Source organism: Aquarana catesbeiana, linkage group LG01 (genome assembly GCF_042186555.1).
Source record: "Aquarana catesbeiana isolate 2022-GZ linkage group LG01, ASM4218655v1, whole genome shotgun sequence".
In the NCBI taxonomy this organism is placed as follows: domain Eukaryota; kingdom Metazoa; phylum Chordata; class Amphibia; order Anura; family Ranidae; genus Aquarana; species Aquarana catesbeiana.
The window spans coordinates 241,029,238-241,051,848 of record NC_133324.1 but is presented as its reverse complement, the minus strand read 5'-3'; the positions used below and the strand labels follow the sequence as shown (position 1 = coordinate 241,051,848).

Below are 22,611 nucleotides of genomic sequence, written 5' to 3'. Positions count from 1 at the left end.
CGTGGCGAGTCCCATAAGTGCAGTTCAAGCTGGCGAGGTGGCAAGCACTAGTAGTGTCCCGCTGCCACCAAGAAGACAAAGACAGGCCCGTCGTGCCCATAGTGCCCTTCCTGCTGCATTGGCCAATCCGAATTGGGAACCTTCCACTTCTGCAGCACCCGTACTTCCCCCTTTCACTGGCCAACCCGGAATTCAGGTGGAAACAGTTGACTTTACGCCACTGGATTTTTATTCACTGTTTTTCACCGAAGATCTCTATAGATCTATTGTGGACCAAAGCAATTTATACGCTGGTCAACACATCGCCGCTAATCCCCAGTCCTCCCTTGCCAGAGATTGGAGACCAATTACGGTCTCCGAATTTAAGACCTTTCTGGGCCTTTCCCTCCTCATGGGGTTGAATAAAAAGAGTAAGTTGCGGTCATATTGGTCCACTGACCCAATTTACCATTCACCCTTGTTCTCTGCTTCCATGGCCAGGGCACGATACGAGCAGATTTTGCGGTTCATGCACTTCAACGACAATGAACTCTGTCGTCCTCGTGGAGACCCTGCATACGATCGGCTCTACAAAATTCGGCCCCTCGTAAACCACTTCAACCAACGTTTTGCAGACTTGTTTACCCCCCATCAAGTTGTCTGCGTTGATGAGTCCCTGATTAAGTTTTCTGGCCGCTTGTCATTCAAACAGTACCTTCCCAGCAAGCGTGCCAGATACGGGGTCAAGATGTATAAGCTCTGTGACAGGGCCACAGGCTATACATGTAGATTTATGGTTTACGAGGGCAAAGATAGTCACGTAGAGCCGACAAACTGCCCTGACTACATAGGAAGCGCTGGCAAGATAGTGTGGGACTTGGTGTCACCCTTATTCGGAAAGGGGTACCACTTGTACGTGGACAATTATTATACGAGCGTGCCACTTTTTAGTCACTTGTTTGATCAGCAGATTGGAGCATGTGGCACCGTGCGACCTAATCGCCGGGGCTTTCCCCAGCGGCTTGTAGATTCCCGTCTTAGGCTGGGGGAGAGAGCCTGCTTGAAGTATAATAATTTGCTCGCTATGAAGTGGAGGGATAAGAAGAATGTTTTCGTTCTCACCTCCCTTCATGCAGACACGACGACCCAAATTTCTACGGCGACTGGTGTTGTGGAGAAACCCCTCTGTGTCCACGAATACAACCTTAATATGGGAGGGGTGGACCTCAACGACCAGTTGTTGGCGCCGTACTTAGTTGCCCGTAAGGCCAGACGCTGGTACAAAAAAGTGTCTGTATACTTATTTCAATTGGCTTTGCTGAATGCTCATGTGCTATACAGAGCTTCAGGACAGACTGGATCCTTCCTTAAATTCCAGGAAGAGATCGTCAGAGCCCTTCTGTTTCCAGACGGTGCTCTACCTCACCTTCCCCAACCAAATGCAGTAAGCCGGCTGCATGAGCGGCATTTTCTTTATGCCATCCCGAGTACCCCTACCCAACGAGCCCCCCAAAAAAGATGTCGTGTCTGTAGCAAGCGCGGATTTAGGCGTGACACCCGGTCTTATTGTCCCTCCTGTCCTGGCAATCCTGGTCTTTGCATGGGTGAATGCTTTGAACGCTACCATACATTAGTTGAGTATTAGCGTAGGGTTCAGCACTGCACAGACTAGGCACACTAACACAGGGTCTCCCAAGATGCCATTGCATTTTGAGAGACCCAAACCTGGAACAAGTTACAAAAGTTAAAAGTTACTAAAAAAAAGTGTAAAAAAAAAAATTAAAAAAAAATTAAAAAAAATAAAAACAAAAAAATATATAAAATAAAAAAACCAAAAATAGTTGTTGTTTTATTGTTCTCTCTCTCTCTATTCTCTCTCTATTGTTCTTCTCTTTTTTACTCTATTCTATTCTGCAATGTTTTATTGTTATTATGTTTTACCATGTTTCCTTTTCAGATTTTTCATACTTTACCGTTTACTTTGTTTTGTTGGTAACCATTTTATTGTTTTCAGGTACACCATTCAGTTGCAGCGCGGATTTATTTATCTTGACAGCAACAGCGTTTGCTCCCACGATATCTAAAGCCGTGACTCCAGCGCTGTCGGAGGTGATTTCACCACCACAGTTACATACTTCAGCATATATGCCGAAGCGTGGGGGCAGCAGTGGGTGGAGGAGCAATTTGCTCCTGCCTTTTGCGGGAGGATGCCCCCATGCTTCGGCATATATATATATTTTAGGCACAGGTTGCGTTAAATGTTTTATTTTTTACTATGTTTTTTTTTTGTATTTGCTTTGCAGGTATGGTAAGTCTTACTGTTATACTGTAATGTTACTTTGTTTTATTGTTAACCATCATTTGCTTAGCAGGTACGCCATTCAGTTGCAGCGCGGATTTATTTATCTTGACAGCAACAGCGTTTGCTCCCACGATATATAAAGCCGTGACTCCAGCGCTGTCGGAGGTGATTTCACCACCACAGTTACATACTTCAGCATATATGCCGAAGCGTGGGGGCAGCAGTGGGTGGAGGAGCAATTTGCTCCTGCCTTTTGCGGGAGGATGCCCCCATGCTTCGGCATATATAAATGGTGCATGTATGCCCATCATTAGAAGTGGGTGGATGAAGGGAGGTATTCTAATGGTGGGCATACCCACCGATCAATATCTTTTTTTCGTTCAGCCCACAGGCTGCATGAAAAAAAAGTTTACAATATATGCCTAACAAGGACCAGCAACGTACTGGTATGTTGCTGGACTTTGAGTGGTTATACCAGAATGATGCCTGCAGGTTTAGGTATCATCTTGGTATCATTCTTTTCAGCCAGCGGTCGGCTTTCATGTAAAAGCAATCCTAGCGGCTAATTAGCCTCTAGACTGCTTTTGCAAGCAGTGGGAGGGAATGCCCCCCCCTCCCCCACCGTCTTCCATGTTTTTCTCTGGCTTTCCTGTCCCAACAGGGAACCTGAAAATGCAGCCGGTCATTCAGCCAGCTGACCATAGAGCTGATCAGAGACCAGAATGGCTCCAAACATCTCTATGGCCTAAGAAATCGGAAGCTACGAGCATTTTATGACTTAGATTTCGCCGAATGTAAACAGCGCCATTGGGAAATTGGGAAAGCATTTTATCACACCGATCTTGGTGTGATCAGATGCTTTGAGGGCAGAGGAGAGATCTAGGGTCTAATAGAGCCCAATTTTTTAAAAAAAGAGTACCTGTCACTACCTATTGCTATCATAGGGGATATTTACATTCCCTGAGATAACAATAAAATTAATTTTAAAAAAATAAAAATGAAAGGAACAGTTTAAAAATAAGATAAAAAAGCAAAAAAATAATAAAGAAAAAAAAAAAAAAAAAAAAAAAAAAAAAAAAAAAAGCACCCCTGTCCCCCCCTGCTCTCGCGCAAAGGCGAACGCAAGCGTCGGTCTGGCGTCAAATGTAAACAGCAATTGCACCATGCATGTGAGGTATCACCGCGAAGGACAGAACAAGGGCAGTAATTTTAGCAGTAGACCTCCTCTGTAAATCTAAAGTGGTAACCTGTAAAGGCTTTTAAAGGCTTTTAAAAATGTATTTATTTTGTCGCCGCTGCGCGTTTGTGCGCAATTTTAAAGCATGTCATGTTTGGTATCCATGTACTCGGCCTAAGATCATCTTTTTTATTCCATCAAACATTTGGGCAATATAGTGTGTTTTAGTGCATTAAAATTTAAAAAAGTGTGTTTTTTCCCCAAAAAATGCGTTTGAAAAATCGCTGCGCAAATACTGTGTGAAAAAAAAATATGAAACACCCACCATTTTAATCTGTAGGGCATTTGCTTTAAAAAAAATATATAATGTTTGGGGGTTCAAAGTAATTTTCTTGCAAAAAAAAATTATTGTTTCATGTAATCAAAAAGTGTCAGAAAGGGCTTTGTCTTCAAGTGGTTAGAAGAGTGGGTGATGTGTGACATAAGCTTCTAAATGTTGTGCATAAAATGCCAGGACAGTTCAAACCCCCCCCAAATGACCCCATTTTGGAAAGTAGACACCCCAAGCTATTTGCTGAGAGGCATGTCGAGTCCATGGAATATTTTATATTGTGACACAAGCTGCGGGAAAGAGACAAATTTTTTTTTTTTTTTTTTTTTGCACAAAGATGTCACTAAATGATATATTGCTCAAACATGCCATGGGAATATGTGAAATTACACCCCAAAATACATTCTGTTGCTTCTCCTGAGTATGGGGATACCACATGTGTGGGACTTTTTGGGAGCCTAGCCGCGCACGGGACCCCGAAAAACAAGCCCCGCCTTCAGGCTTTCTAAGGGCGTAAATTTTTGATTTCACTCTTCACTGCCTAGCACAGTTTCGGAGGCCATGGAATGCCCAGATAGCACAACCCCCCCCCAAATGACCCCATTTTGGAAAATAGACACCCCAAGCTATTTGCTGAGAGGTATAGTGAGTATTTTGCAGACCTCACTTTTTGTCACAAACTTTCGAAAATTGAAAAAAGAAAAAAAAAAAATACATTTTTTTTGTCTTTCTTCATTTTCAAAAACAAATGAGAGCTGCAAAATACTCACCATGCCTCTCAGCAAATAGCTTGGGGTGTCTACTTTCCAAAATGGGGTCATTTGGGGGGGTTTTGTGCCATCTTGGCATTTTATGGCCTTCAAAACTGTTATAGGAAGTGAGGAGTGAAATCAAAAATTTATGCCCTTAGAAATCCTGAAGGCGGTGCTTGGTTTTCGGGGCCCCGTACGCGGCTAGGCTCCCAAAAAGTCCTAAACATGTGGTATCCCCATACTCAGGAGAAGCAGCAGAATGTATTTTGGGGTGTAATTCCACATATGCCCATGGCATGTTTGAGCAATATATCATTTAGTGACAACTTTGTGCAAAAAAAAAAAAAAGTGTTACTTTCCCGCAACTTGTGTCAAAATATAAAATATTCCATGGACTCAACATGCCTCTCAGCAAATAGTTTGGGGTGTCTACTTTCCAAAATGGGGTCATTTGGGGGGGGTTTGTGCCATCTTGGCATTTTATGGCCTTCAAAACTGTGATAGGTAGTGAGGAGTCAAATCACAACATTACGCCCTTAGAAATCCTGAAGGCGGTGCTTGGTTTTCGGGGCCCCGTATGCGGCTAGGCTCCCAAAAAGTCCCACACATGTGGTATCCCCATACTCAGGAGAAGCAGCTAAATGTATTTTGGGGTGCAATTCCACATATGCCCATGGCCTGTGTGAGAAATATATCATTTAGTGACAACTTTGTGCAAAAAAATAAAAAATTGTCACTTTCCCGCAACTTGTGTCAAAAAATAAAATATTCCATGGACTCAACATGCCTCTCAGCAAATAGCTTGGGGTGTCTACTTTCCAAAATGGGGTCATTTGGGGGGGTTTTGTGCCATCTGGGCATTTTATGGCCTTCAAAACTGTGATAGGTAGTGAGGAATGAAATCAAAAATTTATGCCCTTAGAAATCCTGAAGGCGGTGATTGGTTTTCGGGGCCCCGTACGCGGCTAGGCTCCCAAAAAGTCCCACACATGTGGTATCCCCATACTCAGGAGAAGCAGCTGAATGTATTTTGGGGTGCAATTCCACATAGGCCCATGGCCTGTGTGAGCAATATATCATTTAGTGACAACTTTTTGTAAATATTTTTTTTTTTTTTTTTTTTGTCATTATTCAATCACTTGGGACAAAAAAAATAAATATTCAATGGGTTCAACATGCCTCTCAGCAATTTCCTTGGGGTGTCTACTTTCCAAAATGGGGTCATTTGGGGGGGTTTTGTACTGCCCTGCCATTTTAGCACCTCATGAAATGACATAGGCAGTCATAAACTAAAAGCTGTGTAAATTCCAGAAAATGTACCCTAGTTTGTAGACGCTATAACTTTTGCGCAAACCAATGAATATACGCTTATTAACTTTTTTTTTACCAAAGACATGTGGCCGAATAAATTTTGGCCTAAATGTATGACTAAAATTGAGTTTATTGGATTTTTTTTATAACAAAAAGTAGAAAATATCATTTTTTTTCAAAATTTTCGGTCTTTTTCCGTTTATAGCGCAAAAAATAAAAACGGCAGAGGTGATCAAATGCCATCAAAAGAAAGCTCTATTTGTGGGAAGAAAAGGACGCAAATTTAGTTTGGGTACAGCATTGCATGACCGCGCAATTAAAAGTTAAAGTGATGCAGTGCCAAATTGGAAAAAGACCTCTGGTCCTTAGGCAGCATAATGGTCCGGGGCTCAAGTGGTTAATCAAAACTTTATTAGTTGATGCAGCAAATAATCATTACAGGTATATAGCAAACATTGACAGGACCGAATACAGTTACAATCTGTCAAAGACCTACTATACACGTCTTCAAATATGAACATATATGTTGCAATGCACCATTACATAACCATTAAAGCAAACTTTTAGCACTTGGTTGGACAACCTTCAAATCAGAGCACCGTCCTTTTCTTTTTGCTATCAGATTTTGCTAAACCAAGAATTTAACATAACAGAACTGAAACATTTTACGGTTTTCTCTTCCCTTCTCCCCCAATCCCCCCTCTACATTGACTTTTCACATTTTTAGAGTGGCAATAGTCTATCAATTTCTAGCTGGGGGGGGGGGGGGGGGCAAGAGCCGGATCAGCCAGCCATGGCTGCCAGACGATAGGCCAGTTCCCTAATCAGGAGTGAGTTTACATATTCAATCCACTGTTTCCCTGTAGGTACAGTAGGTGCCATCCAGTGTCTAGCTATAAGCTTTCTAGCTAGGTATAGTAGTCTAGTAATCATACTGTAAATTCCCCTCAGTTACATCTCATCAATCGCTCCCAATAGACATACCAGAGGGGTGGAGGGCACCGGTACCTGCACCAACCAGGAAATATTCTATGTGACCTCAGTCCAATACCAGTTGAGTTTTGGATATCGCCACAGCATGTGAATGAAATGGCGTTGTTGTGTTTTACATTTTGGACATAGGGGCGAGTCCCTCAGACCCCATGTATATAGTTTAGTTGGCATCCGTTCAGCATAGAACCTATGGGAGGCCGAGATGGAAACCATAGGGATCAATTCCAATGCCATGTCCCATTGATCACAATCAATCTCTCCAATGTCAATGACCCATTTAGCTCTATATTTCAACGAGGGATGGTCCTGGATGGAACAGAACAGTACTGAGCAAATTTTTTAAATCTGCCCCTTCCTGGCATTCGATTGAAGCAGCTCCGTTAGAAGTGGGGGTGAGGTGGCGGTCAGGAAGGTTATCTGCCCCTGAGCCTGCAAAGTGTGTTGGAATTGGAGATATTGATAAAAACATCTAGTGGGGAGTGTAAATTCTGAGCAAAGTTGTGCAAAAGATTTCAGTACGTTCCCTGTATATATCTGTGGAAAAAAACATATTCCCTTGCGTTTCCATAGGGCAAAGCCCTCCAGTTTATTGAGTTCTGGGTATCTTGGATTATTCCACAGAGGGGTGAATCCCAAGGGGCCCTTGACCTTCAGTGCCCCTCAGGTTGCCTCCCATACTTTTCTAAGGAGATCCACAGTTGGGGAGGTCGGGGGCAAGCTAGGAAGATCCATTTCCAAATGAGAGCCTACTTTCAAATCTGGGTTGGCTTGGGTTACTAATCGTACAATAGGATCATCTAAGGCATTATCTCTACACCACCCCATAATCTGTTGCATTTGGGAGGCCAGAAAATATAGTTTGGGATGGGGTACCGCCAGGCCCCCTATGTCTTTACCATATTGTAGGGTATTTAAACTGATTCTAGCTCCTTTCCGTTTCTAGATGAGATCCCGCATCTGGGTATCCACTCTTTTGAACCATTTATTAGAGATCCACATAGGGGAGTTCTGAGAGATTTACAACAATTGTGGGGCCCAGATCATTTTTATTAAGTTCACTCTCCCCACCAGTGCTGGAAACTAGCTCGGAGGAGGAGGGGCCGGATGCGGATATCGGGCTGACCTCATCGATCGCTCTGGGATGCTGACAACGGCTCCCGCATCTCTGATGCGGGCGGCCGCCTCCTAGCCCTTTACCTCCGGGATACGCCGCGGGACTTAGGTCCCAGTACGATCGCGGCCGCAACCCCCCCTCCCCCCCTCTCCTCCCCGTTCCGCCCCCCCCCCGCCGCGTCTTCGTTATATCCTCGGAGCCCAGGCTGAGCAGTAACCGAGAAGGTGGGAGTGGAAACAACAGTCAAGGGGAGCCTTGAGGCAGCGCCGGGTAATACCAGCATAAGTTTACGGAGTGAAGAAGCACTGGGAGAGGGATCCGAAGGTGCGGACACAGACGGAGCTGCTGACAGCTCCCAAGGGACACAGGCAACCCTCAGATAAGTGACAAGTTACCTTGAATAGACAGAAGGGAGAGGGTAAGTGCCTTACACATAGCAACTCGGTGGGAGTATTAACATGCAATCTGAAATGTCACTGGAGAGATCATGGTAAAACTCAGGCAGTTTATGCATGGACAATGATGTGTATAACATATTCAGACCTCTCCCAAAAAGGATACTTTAAAGTGCACAAAACTGTCGATAGAGGTTTGAATTTTCTTTCCCAAGGTTGTTTGTAAGGCATTATACTAAAGTATCATCCAGTTAAAGGAGAAGACGTGTGGGACTGTTTTCAGGATCAGGTCTCCCCTCCCTTATCCGTGTGTTTCTTGAGTAACTGATGTTTCTATGGGGACCTGGCATATACAGTGAGTGAACTACTATAGATGGGTTCAGCTTGAACTGTTTGTGAGGGTTCTGTTTGGTCTGAGTTTCCTGAACCTAATGGCTATAGTAATATATGGAACAATCTAATCCTCATCCGGATAACTTTTGAAAACGGTTTTCCTGTCTATATAATCTAATTGCAAAAATCCAAAAACCCGCTGTCCCAGGATTTTAGGAACAGTTCTATGTTAAGGGCTACATAACAGTATATTGAAGGACGTAGTACCGCCAGTAAGAATAATATCGCCCCTTCCTTGCTGAACTGTGGATATCTATCTTGGGACTTGAGAATTATCTCTAAAACACACAAAGGATGGGACTAGCCTAAAAAGGCAAATGAAGACACTATTGGTGGCATAACCCCTGATCTCTTTTTTTTTTTTCCGGGAAGAGACTGTAACTTCACCAAAGGGAGAGACAGAGAGAGGTTCAAACTTCAGGCCCCCCCCCCCCTCTCCCATTAGTAAGATCAACTCTAAGATTAAGTGGAGTAACCTTTGTGGATCTCCACTAAGCTGAGGGGTGATATATAGGCGGCTCAACCTCAGTTTCTAATAGAGTAAAATAAAGTCAAGGAGGTAAAAGATAACAAGAATGAGAGGAAAGACAAGCAGGGGGGGAACAACAGCAACAACTAATCCAACAGGGACGTCCGCCAGATTAAGCACTAGTCCAGGAACAATAAGGAGGTACATGGTACAGGATAACACAAATATAAGTCCAGGGAAGGTTCCGGGATCTAAAAGTAAAACCTCTGACGGTCCGCCCAAAGTTAATACAAGGAGGCAGGCGGCAGAAGCAGAATCCCTAGGTTTAAACTCAGCGACTTTAGCAACTTTAGAAGAAGCCCCAATGGAGAGCCAAAGGGAAGGAGTTATGCCAACGAAGAATGAAATAGCGGAGATGTTTGCCAGGCTAGAAACTTTTATTAGAGCTGAAACAGAAGCCATACGGGGGGATATGGGTCACATTCTGAGAAGAGTGGAAGAGGCTGAGATGATAGCCGAAAGCCAGAGGACGGAGATGGGAAACCTGAGATCTCAGATAAAGGAGATGCAACGTGAACAAAGAGACTTAAGATATAAATTAGAAGATCAGGAAAACCGAAGCAGAAGAAAAAATCTGAGAATCAGAGGTCTACCAGAGCCACAAGGGGAGGGTGAAAATCTTCAGGAAAAGATAGATCAAATTTTTGGAGGTCTTATCAAACCTGATGACAAGTCAATTAAACTGGATAGAGTGCATAGACTTAGGAAACCAGCTGAGATTAGCAGGGAAACTCCTCGTGATGTGATAGTGAGGTTCCATAACTATCAAGACAAAGAAAAAATCAGGGCGAGTCTGAGAAACAATCAATCAGTGAAATACGGTGAATCCAACCTACAAATTTACCCAGACTTGGCGAATGAGACACGAGCAAGAAAAAGAGTCCTCAGACCTCTACTGGAACAACTCAAAGCGCGAGAGGTGCACTATTCCTGGGGTTTCCCAGCATGTCTGATTGGGAGAAAAGATGGGCGCTCAGCGATATTAAGGTTCCCAGAGGAGACCCAAAACTTCTGCCGCAAGCTGGACATTCCACCTGTAGAAATCCCGGGATGGTGGGAGAGAGTGAGAGGACAGAACATTGCTGAAGATGTACAAAATTGGAAACCAGTTTATAAAAGGAGAGGAGTATAGATGAGAAATAATAGGTTGCTAAACCTTGACCAGCAGGTCAGAGATCTGTGCGGCTGGGGGCAGGGGTGGGGGGGAATGGGTGACAATGGGCCTAGAGCCCGGAGTCTTGGGGGGGGGGGGGGGGGCTGCTCGGGGGGGGGGGGTTTGTGGAGGGTGATGGGGGAATGGAGGGGAGGGGAGGTCTGATAGCTCCTGGGGCGGGATGGGCGATGCAAGGTTCCCGCACTGAGCTCAACCCTCGAGGGGCCAACCGTAGGGCCGGGTGGAGTAGGGGAGGCCACGGTTAATAGGGCCATGGGGAGGTCTGATACCTCCAAGAGCAGGGGGGGAGGGACGAGACCAGTACAAACCTCATTGTCTCCTGTTGTGGTTGCGGTTGGGTCTTGAAAAGAAGAATAAATGGTTGGAATTAACTTGGTAACATATAATGTGAGGGGGCTCAACTCGCCCATAAAGTGTGCGAACGTGATGGGCGAGCTGAGATCCAATAAAGCCGAGGTGGTCTTCCTCCAGGAGACACATCTATACCTGGGGAGAAATCAGAGGATTTTGTCAAGGGACTACCCGTTTTGGATTTTTAGCGACTCCCCGATAAGGGGAGCAAAAGGGGTGGCGATTGGTTTTGCTAGGGAAACTCGTTTCCAGAGGAGAGAATGACTGACCCTGAGGGCCGATTTTTGTTTTTGAGGGGAAAACTAAACGGTGAGGAATATACATTAGCTAACATCTACTGCCCTAATAACAATCCAAGTAAATATCTAATTGGAGTTCTATCAAAGTTAGAGGGTTTCAGGAGAGGGAGGATTATTGTGGCAGGAGACCTGAATCTATGCCTAGAGCCAGGCAGAGATAATGCATCGCGTGCTCGGGGGACCGGAGGGGTATGGTTGAATAAACTTAAAAAAAAATTGCACCAGTTTCAACTAGTCGATGTTTGGAGGATGCAACATCAAAAAATAATGGATTACACTTACTACTCCCCCGTGCACGCGACGTATTCAAGACTTGACTATTTTTTTGTAGATCATAGGTTTTTAGAAGAGGTAGAAAATACAAATATAGGATCTATAACATTCTCGGACCACACCCTGGTGACATTACGAATAAAACAAAACAATCAAACACCCCCGTTTTATAATTGGAGACTAAACGAAGATCTCCTTCATGATAAGGAAATTGACAAATTAATAAATGAAGAACTGGAATTTTATTTTAGAACCAATTCCTCTGAAGAAATAACAATATTGAAACCAAATGTGTCAAATGACAAAATTATCCAAAGGTATAATGGAAATGTTCAAAGGGAATGAATCCTTGGAGCCAAAGCAGATAGAATAGGTGATCCTATGGTAAAACACTCAGCACCCAGTGAGAAATCCTCCACCTTAATAGATGTACGCTTACCGAAGGTAAGCTAGATAACTGCTTATCAATGGATATCCACACGGGGGACACAACTCCTTGGATCTCCTCACAAGAAAGGGGTAGGCAGGAACTTCTTGATGTCAGGTGGTCATTGTACCTTAACCAAACTGTTTGGTTAAGGTACAATGACCACCTGACATCAAGAAGTTCCTGCCTACCCCTTTCTTGTGAGGAGATCCAAGGAGTTGTGTCCCCCGTGTGGATATCCATTGATAAGCTGTTATCTAGCTTACCTTCGGTAAGCGTACATCTATTAAGGTGGAGGATTTCTCACTGGGTGCTGAGTGTTTTACCATAGGATCACCTATTCTATCTGCTTTGGCTCCAAGGATTCATTCCCTTTGAACATTTCCATTATACCTTTGGATAATTTTGTCATTTGACACATTTGGTTTCAATATTGTTATTTTATGTTATATGTGGTTCACTGCATTAATAATTTATTTTCATTTATTGTCTTTATTCATTTTATTTGGTTTGATTACCTGATTGATTGAATTTTCTAATATTCACATAATTATATATGTTGTTTAATATAGGTTTTATTTTTAGCGCAGTCTTTTTTTTGATTTTCCTTTGTATACATGTGTGCACGCCTCACTTTAGGACTGCAGCTTGCAATATCCTATTAATTATTAGTAGCATACTTTTTACTTTAGCGCGGTAATTTTCTGTGGTTTATTTCCTCTGAAGAAATATCAGAAGCAATAGTCTGGGAGGCCCACAAGGCCTATATCAGGGGGATAATAATAAAGGCGGGAGCGGAGAAAGAAAGAAGGCAGAACAAAGTCTTGTGTACACTTCAGGAGGAAGTTAAAAAATTAGAAAGGCAGCATAAGGAAACGGGGGAAAGAGGGATTTTGGGAAAACTATATGGTGCTAGAGAGGCCTTGAGACAGCAGATAGAGGCAGAAAATCGTAAAAAATATAACTTCGTCAAAAAAGAAAGATATATTTCTGGCAATAAACCAGGTCGACTCCTGGCTAGGGCACTAAGCAAAAAGAAAAGCAATAATTACATCGACAAGATAAAGACGAAATCAGGAGAATTTAAATATAAGGATAAGGACATAGCAAAAACCTTTCAGGAATTCTATGGGGAACTCTACTCAATAAATACAAAGGATAAGGACAAAGTGAGAGAGCAAAAACGAGAAAAAATTAAAAACTATCTAAAAGATACTGGGATGATTAAGATATCAAAAGAGGAGAGTCTTGTGTTAGAAGTCCCCATTACAGAGGCCGAGGTAAGGAAAGCTATTAAGGAGATCCAGACAGGAAAGAGCCCTGGTCCCGACGGACTGACGGTATTATACTATAAGAAATACCAAGAGCGTTTAGTGCCAAAATTATGTACTTACATGAATGAGATAGGAGAGAGAGGGGAAATGAGTAGAGACGCATTGGCAGCTACTATAGCGATTATTCACAAGGAGGGAAAGGACAACACACTATGCTCTAGTTTTAGGCCCATTTCCCTCTTAAATAATGACACAAAAATCTTCGCAAAAGTTATTGCAGGTAGAGTAAAGCAAACGATTAAAAATATCATCCACCCTGAACAAGTGGGGTTCATACCAGGTAGACAAGGAAGGGACAATAGTATTAAAACGCTCTTGATAACCCAGGAAATTAAAAAGAGAGGGGTCCCAGGACTACTGCTATCAATAGATGCTGAAAAAGCATTTGATAGAGTAGACTGGGACTTCATGATAGAAACTCTCAAAGAAGTGGGCTATGGGGAGAGGATTTGCAGTTGGATAAGGGCGCTCTATACAAAACCATCAGCGAGAGTTAAAATAAACGGGACTTTGTCCGAGCCTTTTAATATGTATAACGGAACAAGACAGGGGTGCCCAATCTCCCCAATGCTCTTCCTGATAGTATTGGAACCCCTCCTTATTAGGATAAGACAGAATCCAGACATTGGAGGAGTTAATATAGGGGGAATTGAGTACAAGCTCGCCGCCTTTGCGGATGATATTCTCCTCTACATAACAAATCCAAGAATTTCCCTTCCGAATGTCCTGGCTACTCTAGAAGAGTACGTGAAACTGTCTAATTTTAAAGTAAACACTACCAAGTCAGAAGTACTAGATATCAACCCAAATAAGACAAGAGATTTCGCTTACCAAAAACATTTTCCCTTTAGGTGGGAGAAGGAAGCTCTAAACTATCTAGGAATTAAAATTACAGCGTCTGTAGAAGAACTATACCAGGCGAATTTCATCCCGCTCATAAACGAGGTTAAATTAGAACTAAATAGAATACAGCAGGGGCAACTGTCGTGGTCGGGAAGAATTAATATATTCAAAATGGTTTTATTACCAAAAATAACATACAAATTGCAAATGCTCCCAGTTACTCTTCCACCCGGTTACCTCAAAAGACTGCATTCAATGATGTTAAAGTTTATATGGAAAGGGAAAACACCACGGATAAAATATAATCAATTAATAAACACTAAAAGTAAAGGGGGATGGGGAGCACCTGACATCAGCAAATATTATGAAGCTATCGCACTGGGGAGGGTAGTAGATTGGGTTAAAAACAAAGGTAAACACTGGGTAGAAATTGAAAACAATGTTAGTAAGTTAAAACTTCACAAAATAATATGGTGCCCACCAAAATTAAGAAAACAAGATATAAAAATGCACGAAATCACTAGTCACGCACTTAGAATATGGGATTGGATCCATAAAAGGGAACATTGGGAATATAATTCACCGCTAATGTCATTGAAGGAAGTAGAATATTTTCCACCGGGGAAGGAAGAGTGGTTCGGGAAATGGCTCCTAGACGAGAATTTGCAATTAAAGGACGTAACAGACAGGGGGAAAATATGTTCAATCCAGGAGCTTAAGAAAAGAGGAGACAAGATAAATATCAATCCATGGCACTACGGTCAATTAAAACATTTTGTAGAATCTTTGCCGCAACCAATTAGAACAACGAAAAATCTACTCCCACTAGAAAAAATATGTATAGAATCAGACGAAAAAAGTGTTTTTTCTAGAATATATAAAATACTGGTAGAGTTGAAGAGGGTAGATACCTTGGCTTTTATAAGTAAATGGGAGAAGGAGTTAGGTTTAACACTGGCAGAGACAGAAGTGGATCTGATATTAAAGCGTCTTTTGACCACGTCAGTTAATTATAAACTGCTAGAGTTAAACTACAAGTGTTTAACAAGAATGTACATGACCCTGGATAAGATGCATAAAATCGATAAGGACAAATCTCGGCTATGTTGGAGGGGATGTGGTGAAATCGGGACGATGGCCCATGTGTGGTGGTCGTGTCCTGAGATAGGGATCTTCTGGGACGAGATCAGAAAATATATTAAAGAGATTACAAACTATGATGTGCCAAGGGATCCCAGGGTTCTTTTGTTTCATTTGAGCGAGATGCCCACCAGGGCCTACCTCAGAACACTCCTACCCCACGTCATAGATGCAGCTAAGAGCCTAATCCCCAAAAACTGGAATAGAAAAGAAAGGCCAACCATGAGGGATTGGATTAATAAAATAAATGAGATACAGGACTTGGAGTACCTAAGGTTCAGTGAAGGGATGAAAATGGAGGCATATAGGATAAAGTGGGGAGAGTGGGAGAAATTTAAAAAATCCATAAGAGCAGCTGAGATATGGTCAACTTGAGCAGCGAAGGGGGCAGAGCCTGAGTTAGGGGGAGCAAGGGGAAATCAACAAAGGAAAAAAAAAAACAAAACAAAAAAACCAGGAGACGGGTGGGAGTACGGTCCCGGGAAGGGTGGGGAAAGGGGGGTGGGGGCGGAGGGTAGGGAGTAAGTAATTAATGGTTTATTTTGGAAATAGTGGGGGGGTTGTTACTCCCGTATCTTTGTGTTAAGAAATATCCCAATCAATGAAATAGATTAAAAGCCATAATGATGTGATGAAAAAAAAAGGGAAGTATTTTTTGAATTTTAATTTGAAAAAGCTACTTCCATGGATTACCTTCTCGCTGATGTGGCAAAAAAAAAAAAAAAAAAAAAAAAAAAAAAAAAAGTTCACTCTCCCCACCACCGATAGGTGGAGTTTGCACCAGCTAAGGGATTTTGCCCTCTGTTTATCTAACAAGGGGCTCAAATTTAATTCTAGAAATGTCCAGAGTCACCACCACCCCTAGATATCTAAAAGAATTAGCTATAGTAATTTGTCCAGCCTCCTGTGGCAGGGAATTCATCATGGGATCTATGGGCATCAGGATGGATTTAGACCAATTTATTGAGAACCCCGAGAATTTGCCAAACCTGGTTATAAAAGCACCATTATTGCCTGCAAAGAGGTTGTCGTGTCTCCTAGGTAAAGCAGGGAGTCGTTGGTGTAAAGAGAAAGGGCCTCTCTGAAACCCCACAATATCAGATGAACTGCGGATTAGTATGGAGAGTGGTTCCACTGCAAGGGCAAACAACAGGGGCAGCAATGGGCACCCCCCCTTCGAGTGCCCCTATGAAGCAAAAATTGTTGCTAGAGAGTATTATTAAATGCGGAGTCTCGCTCTGGGGGCCGAATAAAGAATCTTCACCCAGTTAATAAACTGGTCACCCAGGCCAAAGTGAGCTAGGATTTCCCAGAGGTAGGGCCACTCCCCGCTATTGAACGCTTTAGCGGCATCTAGGGACAGTAGGGCCCTCCCTCCAGGGTTTGTAAGTTTATAAAAAGGCGCCCAATGTTGTTGGCCGTAGATCTAGTGGGTATAAACCTGTATTGATCTCTATGCACTAGTCTCCCCAATTACTCTAGATAGTCTATTCGCCAATACTCGAGCCAGAGCCAGGAGTTTGACATCTAAGTTCAGGAGAGAGATGGGGCGGTATGAATCCGGTAGGAGCTTTTCTTTCCCCGGTTTGGGTATCACCACTATGATGGCCTCCTGCATGCTATCTGGTAGACACCCGTCCTCCACCGTCGCAGAAAAAGCCTGTAGAAGCAACGGAAGGAGGATATCACCATAGCGCGAGTAAACCTCAGCAGGGAGGCCATCCGAACCCGGAGATTTATTTTTCTTAGCTCCCTGTAGGGTTTCTGTCAAGTCCTCACTTGTTATCGCGGAACTCAGCATGGCCCTGTCAGCCTCCGAGACTTGAGGGAAAGTACAGTCCTGTAGGAATGACTCCAGTTCCGAAGAACTGGCCGTAGCCCTAGAGGAGTAGAGATCTGTGTAAAATTGGTGAAATATCTGCAGTATGTTAGCCCCAAGAGTATGAATTTCCCTTGTCCCTGACGTGATGGCCAGAATGGAGGCAGTGTTTCTCTGTTCCCTGGCCACCAAGGCAAAAAGATGGCCCATATTCTCTCCCTCTTCATAATACTCCTGTTGTAAAAAGAATCTCCTCTTTTCAGCTGCAGATAGCACCACCGAATTATATAATGATTGGGCTTCGATCCATGCCTCCCTAGTTGTTTGGGAAGGATCGGTGACCATTGCCTGTTCTCTAGTTTGTAATTCGTCCCTTATCCTGGTTAACCATTCTCCCGACCTCTTCTTAACACCAGTGATCCCTCGAATGAGACATCCCCTCAGAAACGCCTTGAGAGAGTCCCAAATAACAGCCACCCTCGCAGAGCCCCTGTTGAAGCGGAGGAACTCCCCCCAAGGCACTAGAAATTCCATCCGGTGACCGCAACAGCAAGAGTGGATCGATCCTCCAGGGGTCTAATTTCCTGAGCCATGACATCTATTCTTACCTAAAAGGGAGAGTGGTCAGAAAGTAGTCGGGGCTCATAGGCTGCATCTAGTACCTTCTGCATAAAAAAGGTACACATTTCCTAGACCCAGGTCTATGCGTGAAAGACCTCCATGTGAGGCTGAGTGAGACGAGCAACATTTGACCATTGGATGCCTCTCCCTCTACACGTCCCTCAGACCCAGTTCAGATAGCAAGGATGCAAACATGTTTTTACTTGTGGATTGATTGACTGATCTGGGAGTTAGGGATAGTCTGTCCAGTTGTGCGTCTAAAACATTATTAAAGTCCTCCAAAGCAAGGACCGGTACATTGGTGTATAGGGCCATGAACTGGACTAATTTTTTTACGGGGGTCTGAGAAGAAGGGGGGGGGGACATACATGGTAGCAATAATGCACAAGTTTGTTGAGCTTGCATAATAAACACACAAATCTGCCTTACCCATCAATCCTCTGTTGCAAACACTCAAAAGAGATCCTCCCATAGACCGCCACACTAACTCCCCTCGAGTAGGAGGAGTGCACTGAATGGAACTGCAAGAGATATTTGCGCCGCCACAACAGACAGATCGAATCAGGTTGTAGATGTGTCTCCTGGAGACAGATCAAGTGGGGTTGCAGCCTAGAAAAATATTTAAACATTGCACTCCTCTTGATTTTGTCCCCTAATCCCCTTATATTCCATGAGAGGAGCATTAGCCCCTTAACACCACTATTCGCCATTTGCAGGTATAGTAGATGTAAAGCAAAAGGGCAGAGGCCCCACTGTTATACAAGGTATTATCATCATGGCGTTTTAGGTATGTAGTAGTAGCATTTGTACATAGTATGGATCCCAGCCTACCCATTTGACCTCAGACACAAATCCCAGCCCTATACGCCATCTTGTGGAAATTACGAGTATTAGCATCAGTAAGTATTCACATAAATGTCCCACCTGTAGGGAGAAGAGGGTTATACTCAGAGAAAAAAAAGGAAAACGTGTATTGTTAAAGTCAGCAGAGTATCTGGCCAACTGGGCCGCACATAACCAAAGTAATCCCCAAAAGGAAGGGGGATACAGTCCTCGCAGGACCATTTGCAGGGGGCTCTTGTGCAGCCCTGGGGGCATGAAGTCCTTTCAAACTGTGCACTTGTAAAAGGAACATCAGTATTTCCCTGATGTCAGGGTACAGGTGTTCAAAGGTGATGTGTAGGGGGGAGAAACAAATAGTAGGGAAAACCATCCCCGCCGTAGTGAAAAGAAGGTTTATCTCAGCAAGGCACCAGTGGATCAAAGAGTAGTAAAGGAATTAGAATATTTTGCCTACGCAGGACGTTGTGCCAGGGCTCTCTCCTCTCTATCCAGCCAATGCATAGCCGCAGAAGGGTTTTTAAAGAAATAAAGTGCCATTGGCAATCACTTTCAGCTTTGCAGGATACAACATGAAATATTGTACGTTAAGGGCCCACAGCCTTTTCTTGATATCAATGATTTTGGATCTTTGTCGCTGCACTTCCGTAGAAAGATACAGAAATAATGACACCTTGGCATTGTCCACCTTTAGGATTCCAGCCGTCCTAGCTTTACTTAAGATGGTATCCTGGTCTTTGTAGTTCAGTAGGCGGAATAGGAAGGGTCGCGGTGGGGCTCCCTGTTGTGGTGGCTGTGAGGGGACTCGGTGGGCCCTTTCCACTGCGAAAATAGGGAAGAATGCATCATTGCCAAAAGTGTTAATTAGCCAAGACTCAATGAAAGCCACCGGATTTTTACCCTCTGCTCTTTCAGGCATGCCCACCGCCCGCACATTATTTCTGCGCAAACGGGCTGCGTTAGCGGAGGCCACAGTGTTTACATGCCTGACATCTCTGAAGGGCTGCCATTCTTCCTCCAAGGTACTCAATCGGCCTTCTAGGGCAGAAGAAGTGCGCTCCCGCAGTTTCTGCATGTCATGCCTTATGAGAGAAATCTCTCCTTTCATGCCCTTCACTTTCCCTGTCAGTACTGCTATAGAGGAGCTGAATGATGTAACTGCAGCAAGGATGTCTCTCAGTGTGGGCTCAGGGTCAGTGTCATGTTGCTGTGATATGGCCGCCATATTAGTAGTATGTGGGAGACTACTCACATTTGAGGAGGCCGCAACACCTGCTAGCTGTGGGGGAATCCCTCCCATCCAGCGATCCTATGGCTTCCTCCATAGGTATTTCATCCGGGTCAGGCATCAGGAGTGGTGGGGGGGATCTTTCTGAGGTAGATTTTGGCCGAAGAGGCGTTGAGCTGCCTATCTTGCTGTGTGGGGCGGCAGGCCGCCATCATGGTGGGGGTGACCGGCGCCGTTCGTGGAGCCGATCCACGTCTAGACATTGTGGGTCTGGAAATATCCTCCACCAGGGCTGGCAGGTAAGTAGGGGAGTTCAATGCCCTCAGTCCCAGGTCTCGGCGAGGCAGGATGGCGGTGCTGTGAGGAGGATTGTGCAGGATTCTTGGCGTAGATAGTTGCTGCACGTCTTACTCCATGCCTTGCTCGGCCATACTCCATGCCTTGCTCGGCCATGTCCTGGGGGCCCCTTTGTTAAACGAGGCTTCCAGGTTCCAATAAGCCCCCGCCAGCAGACCAACAGCCAGGATTGTCGGGAAGAGGTCCTTGTCCTCATCAACATGGGGACAAGGTGCTTTGGGGTGGGGGGGCGGAAGGCCCCCCTGCTCCAAAAGCACCCACCCCCCATGTTGAGGGCTTGCGGCCTGGTACAGTTCAGGAGGGGGGGTGCTCGCTCGTCCCCACCCCCTTTCCTGACCTGCCAGGCTGTATGCTCGGATAAGGGTCTGGTATGGATTTTGGGGGGACCCACACAGTTTTTTCAGCTTGGGGGTTCCCCTTAAAATCCATACCAGACCGAAGGGCCTGGTATGCTCTTGGAGAGGGAACCCATGCCGTTTTTTTTTTTTTTTTTTTTTTTCTTTTTTACATTTTGCGTGGGAGTTCCCCTTCAAGATCATCAGAGCACAAGTCTCATACCAAAGTCGGATCAGTTAAGACGGCGATCCGACTTCAGTGATATTCAATGGTCTGAAGTAGGATCAAAGTAGTGCAGGGACTACTTTGAAATCGGTCTGACTAGAAGTCGTACTAATATGAATGGTTGTCATGGAAATCATGGAGAACGACTTGTCATACGACTTTGCAGTCCCAAATCGCAAGACAAGTCGTGTAAGTGTGAAAGGGGCCTTAGTGTCCGATTTGTCTGACGCAATAATCGCAGTTCCGCTATAAATCGTTGATCGCCATTACTAGTAAAAAAAAACAAAAAGAAAAAAACAAAAAGGGATGAAAATATCCTATACCAAACCAATCAATATACGCTTATTGGGATTTTTTAACCAAAAATATGTAGCAAAATACATATTGGTCTAAATTCATGAAGAAGTTTGAGTTTTTTCAAATTTTTATTGGATGCGTTTTATAGCAGAAAGTAAAAAATGTTGTTTTTTTTTTTTTTTTTTTTTAAATTGTCGGTCTTTTTTTGCTTATAGCCCAAAAAAAATAAAAACCCCAGAGCGTGATCAAATACCAACAAAAGAAAGCTCTATTTGTGGGAAAAAAAGGACATACATTTTATTTGGGTACAGCGTCGCACGGCCGCGCAAATGTCAATTAAAGTAAAGCAGTGCCGTTACGCAAAAAATGGCCTGGTCATGAAGGGGGTAAATCTTCCAGATGGCAAGTGGTTAATGTGCAGGGATTTCCTCTCACTTCCTATTTTGGTTATGGGACAGGAAGTGAAGGTAAATCTCTCCAATAGGTTAATTCAATCATGAGGATGGAGGAGCTATTGCACCCTTCTAGACAGTTACATTTTCACCAGTAAACAAACGCATTTAAACCCAAATAGACCAGTTTAATATATTGCAGCTTTTCAGTCCTTAGATGTATAAGTTGCATTCGTTTTTTTTTTTTTTTCAGGGTTACTAGAGTGACAATGCTCGCTCAATGTGCTGGAACTATGGAGAAGCAGAACTGTCACCCCAGGAAAGAAAGAGCATTATTAGTATTATTCCGAGTACCAATCTTCGGCCATTTTCATTGGCCTGGTCAAGTCGACGTTACTCCCGCACGTGAGTTCATCTCAGCATTGCCAAAACCTGTACACAGAGCTGTGCGTGCGCAGCTAAGTGTATAGAGCAAACAAGCACGTAATGCAATTTTAATGCAGGAGAGACATAGTATGTTTCTTGTGCATTAAAATCCTGCTGGTTGGCCAATTCATTTTTCTTATATAAAGTTCCACTTTAACAGATCAAATGTGAGCAAATTATGCTATTCTTAAAGCAACTTCCTGCTTGTAAGCTCACATCCAGCCTTATGGAAGTGAATTTTGGCAATGCCTCGGTCTACAAACTAGATACTGTTGCATTGGTTACTAGCAGGAAAATCTATAGTTACGGCTGGTTGCAGATTGAAACATGCATTATTTAAAGTGAAGTATATGTAAACTAAATTACAATTAGGGTCCTTGTACACAATACTAATGTATGAATGACTGCGCTCCCTTGCAGAAAGTTCCTGCATGAAAAAAAAGCAATTAGGATCTGTGTGGTGTGCATGACAAAACACATGTACATGCGTAAAAATTTGTCTAGCTCCCAAAATTTCAAGTATTATAGGGGCGAAGGTGTGATGTACATGTAGCGCCACCCCTGAAGAAGCTGCTTGAGTATATTAGGTTCTATGTTCTGCCTCTCAACCCAAAGAACAGTCTCAGCCCCTCTGGCACACCTGGTAAACGAATGTTACCGTAGACACAATAGTAGATGGACACAAGTTGTAGCGAACCAAAAAGTATTTCTTTACTGAAAGACTTATCATAAAGCAAACAGTGATTATATAACCAGGCTCTTTAGGAAGCCAGACTGGCATTTGAAAGACCCAGCAATGTCTGTACAGGCACCCACACAGCATGTCCATCTGGTCACCTCGTGGTCACCCCTGATCTGCCTGGGTAACCCCATTTACTTTCCTGGCTCCAGCTCTCCCGTGGTATGAGGGGGCTGCAGTTTGCTTGCTGGAGTATTCCCTAGGGCCACCTGTC

At 43.8% G+C, this 22,611-nt stretch overlaps 1 protein-coding gene across 1 annotated transcript in view; it reads right to left on the bottom strand.

Annotated features, from left to right (window-relative positions):
* P2RX4 (purinergic receptor P2X 4) overlaps positions 1-22,611 on the bottom strand; it is a 109,809-nt gene that overhangs the window by 41,069 nt on the left and 46,129 nt on the right. The gene's annotated exons all lie outside the window — the stretch shown is intronic.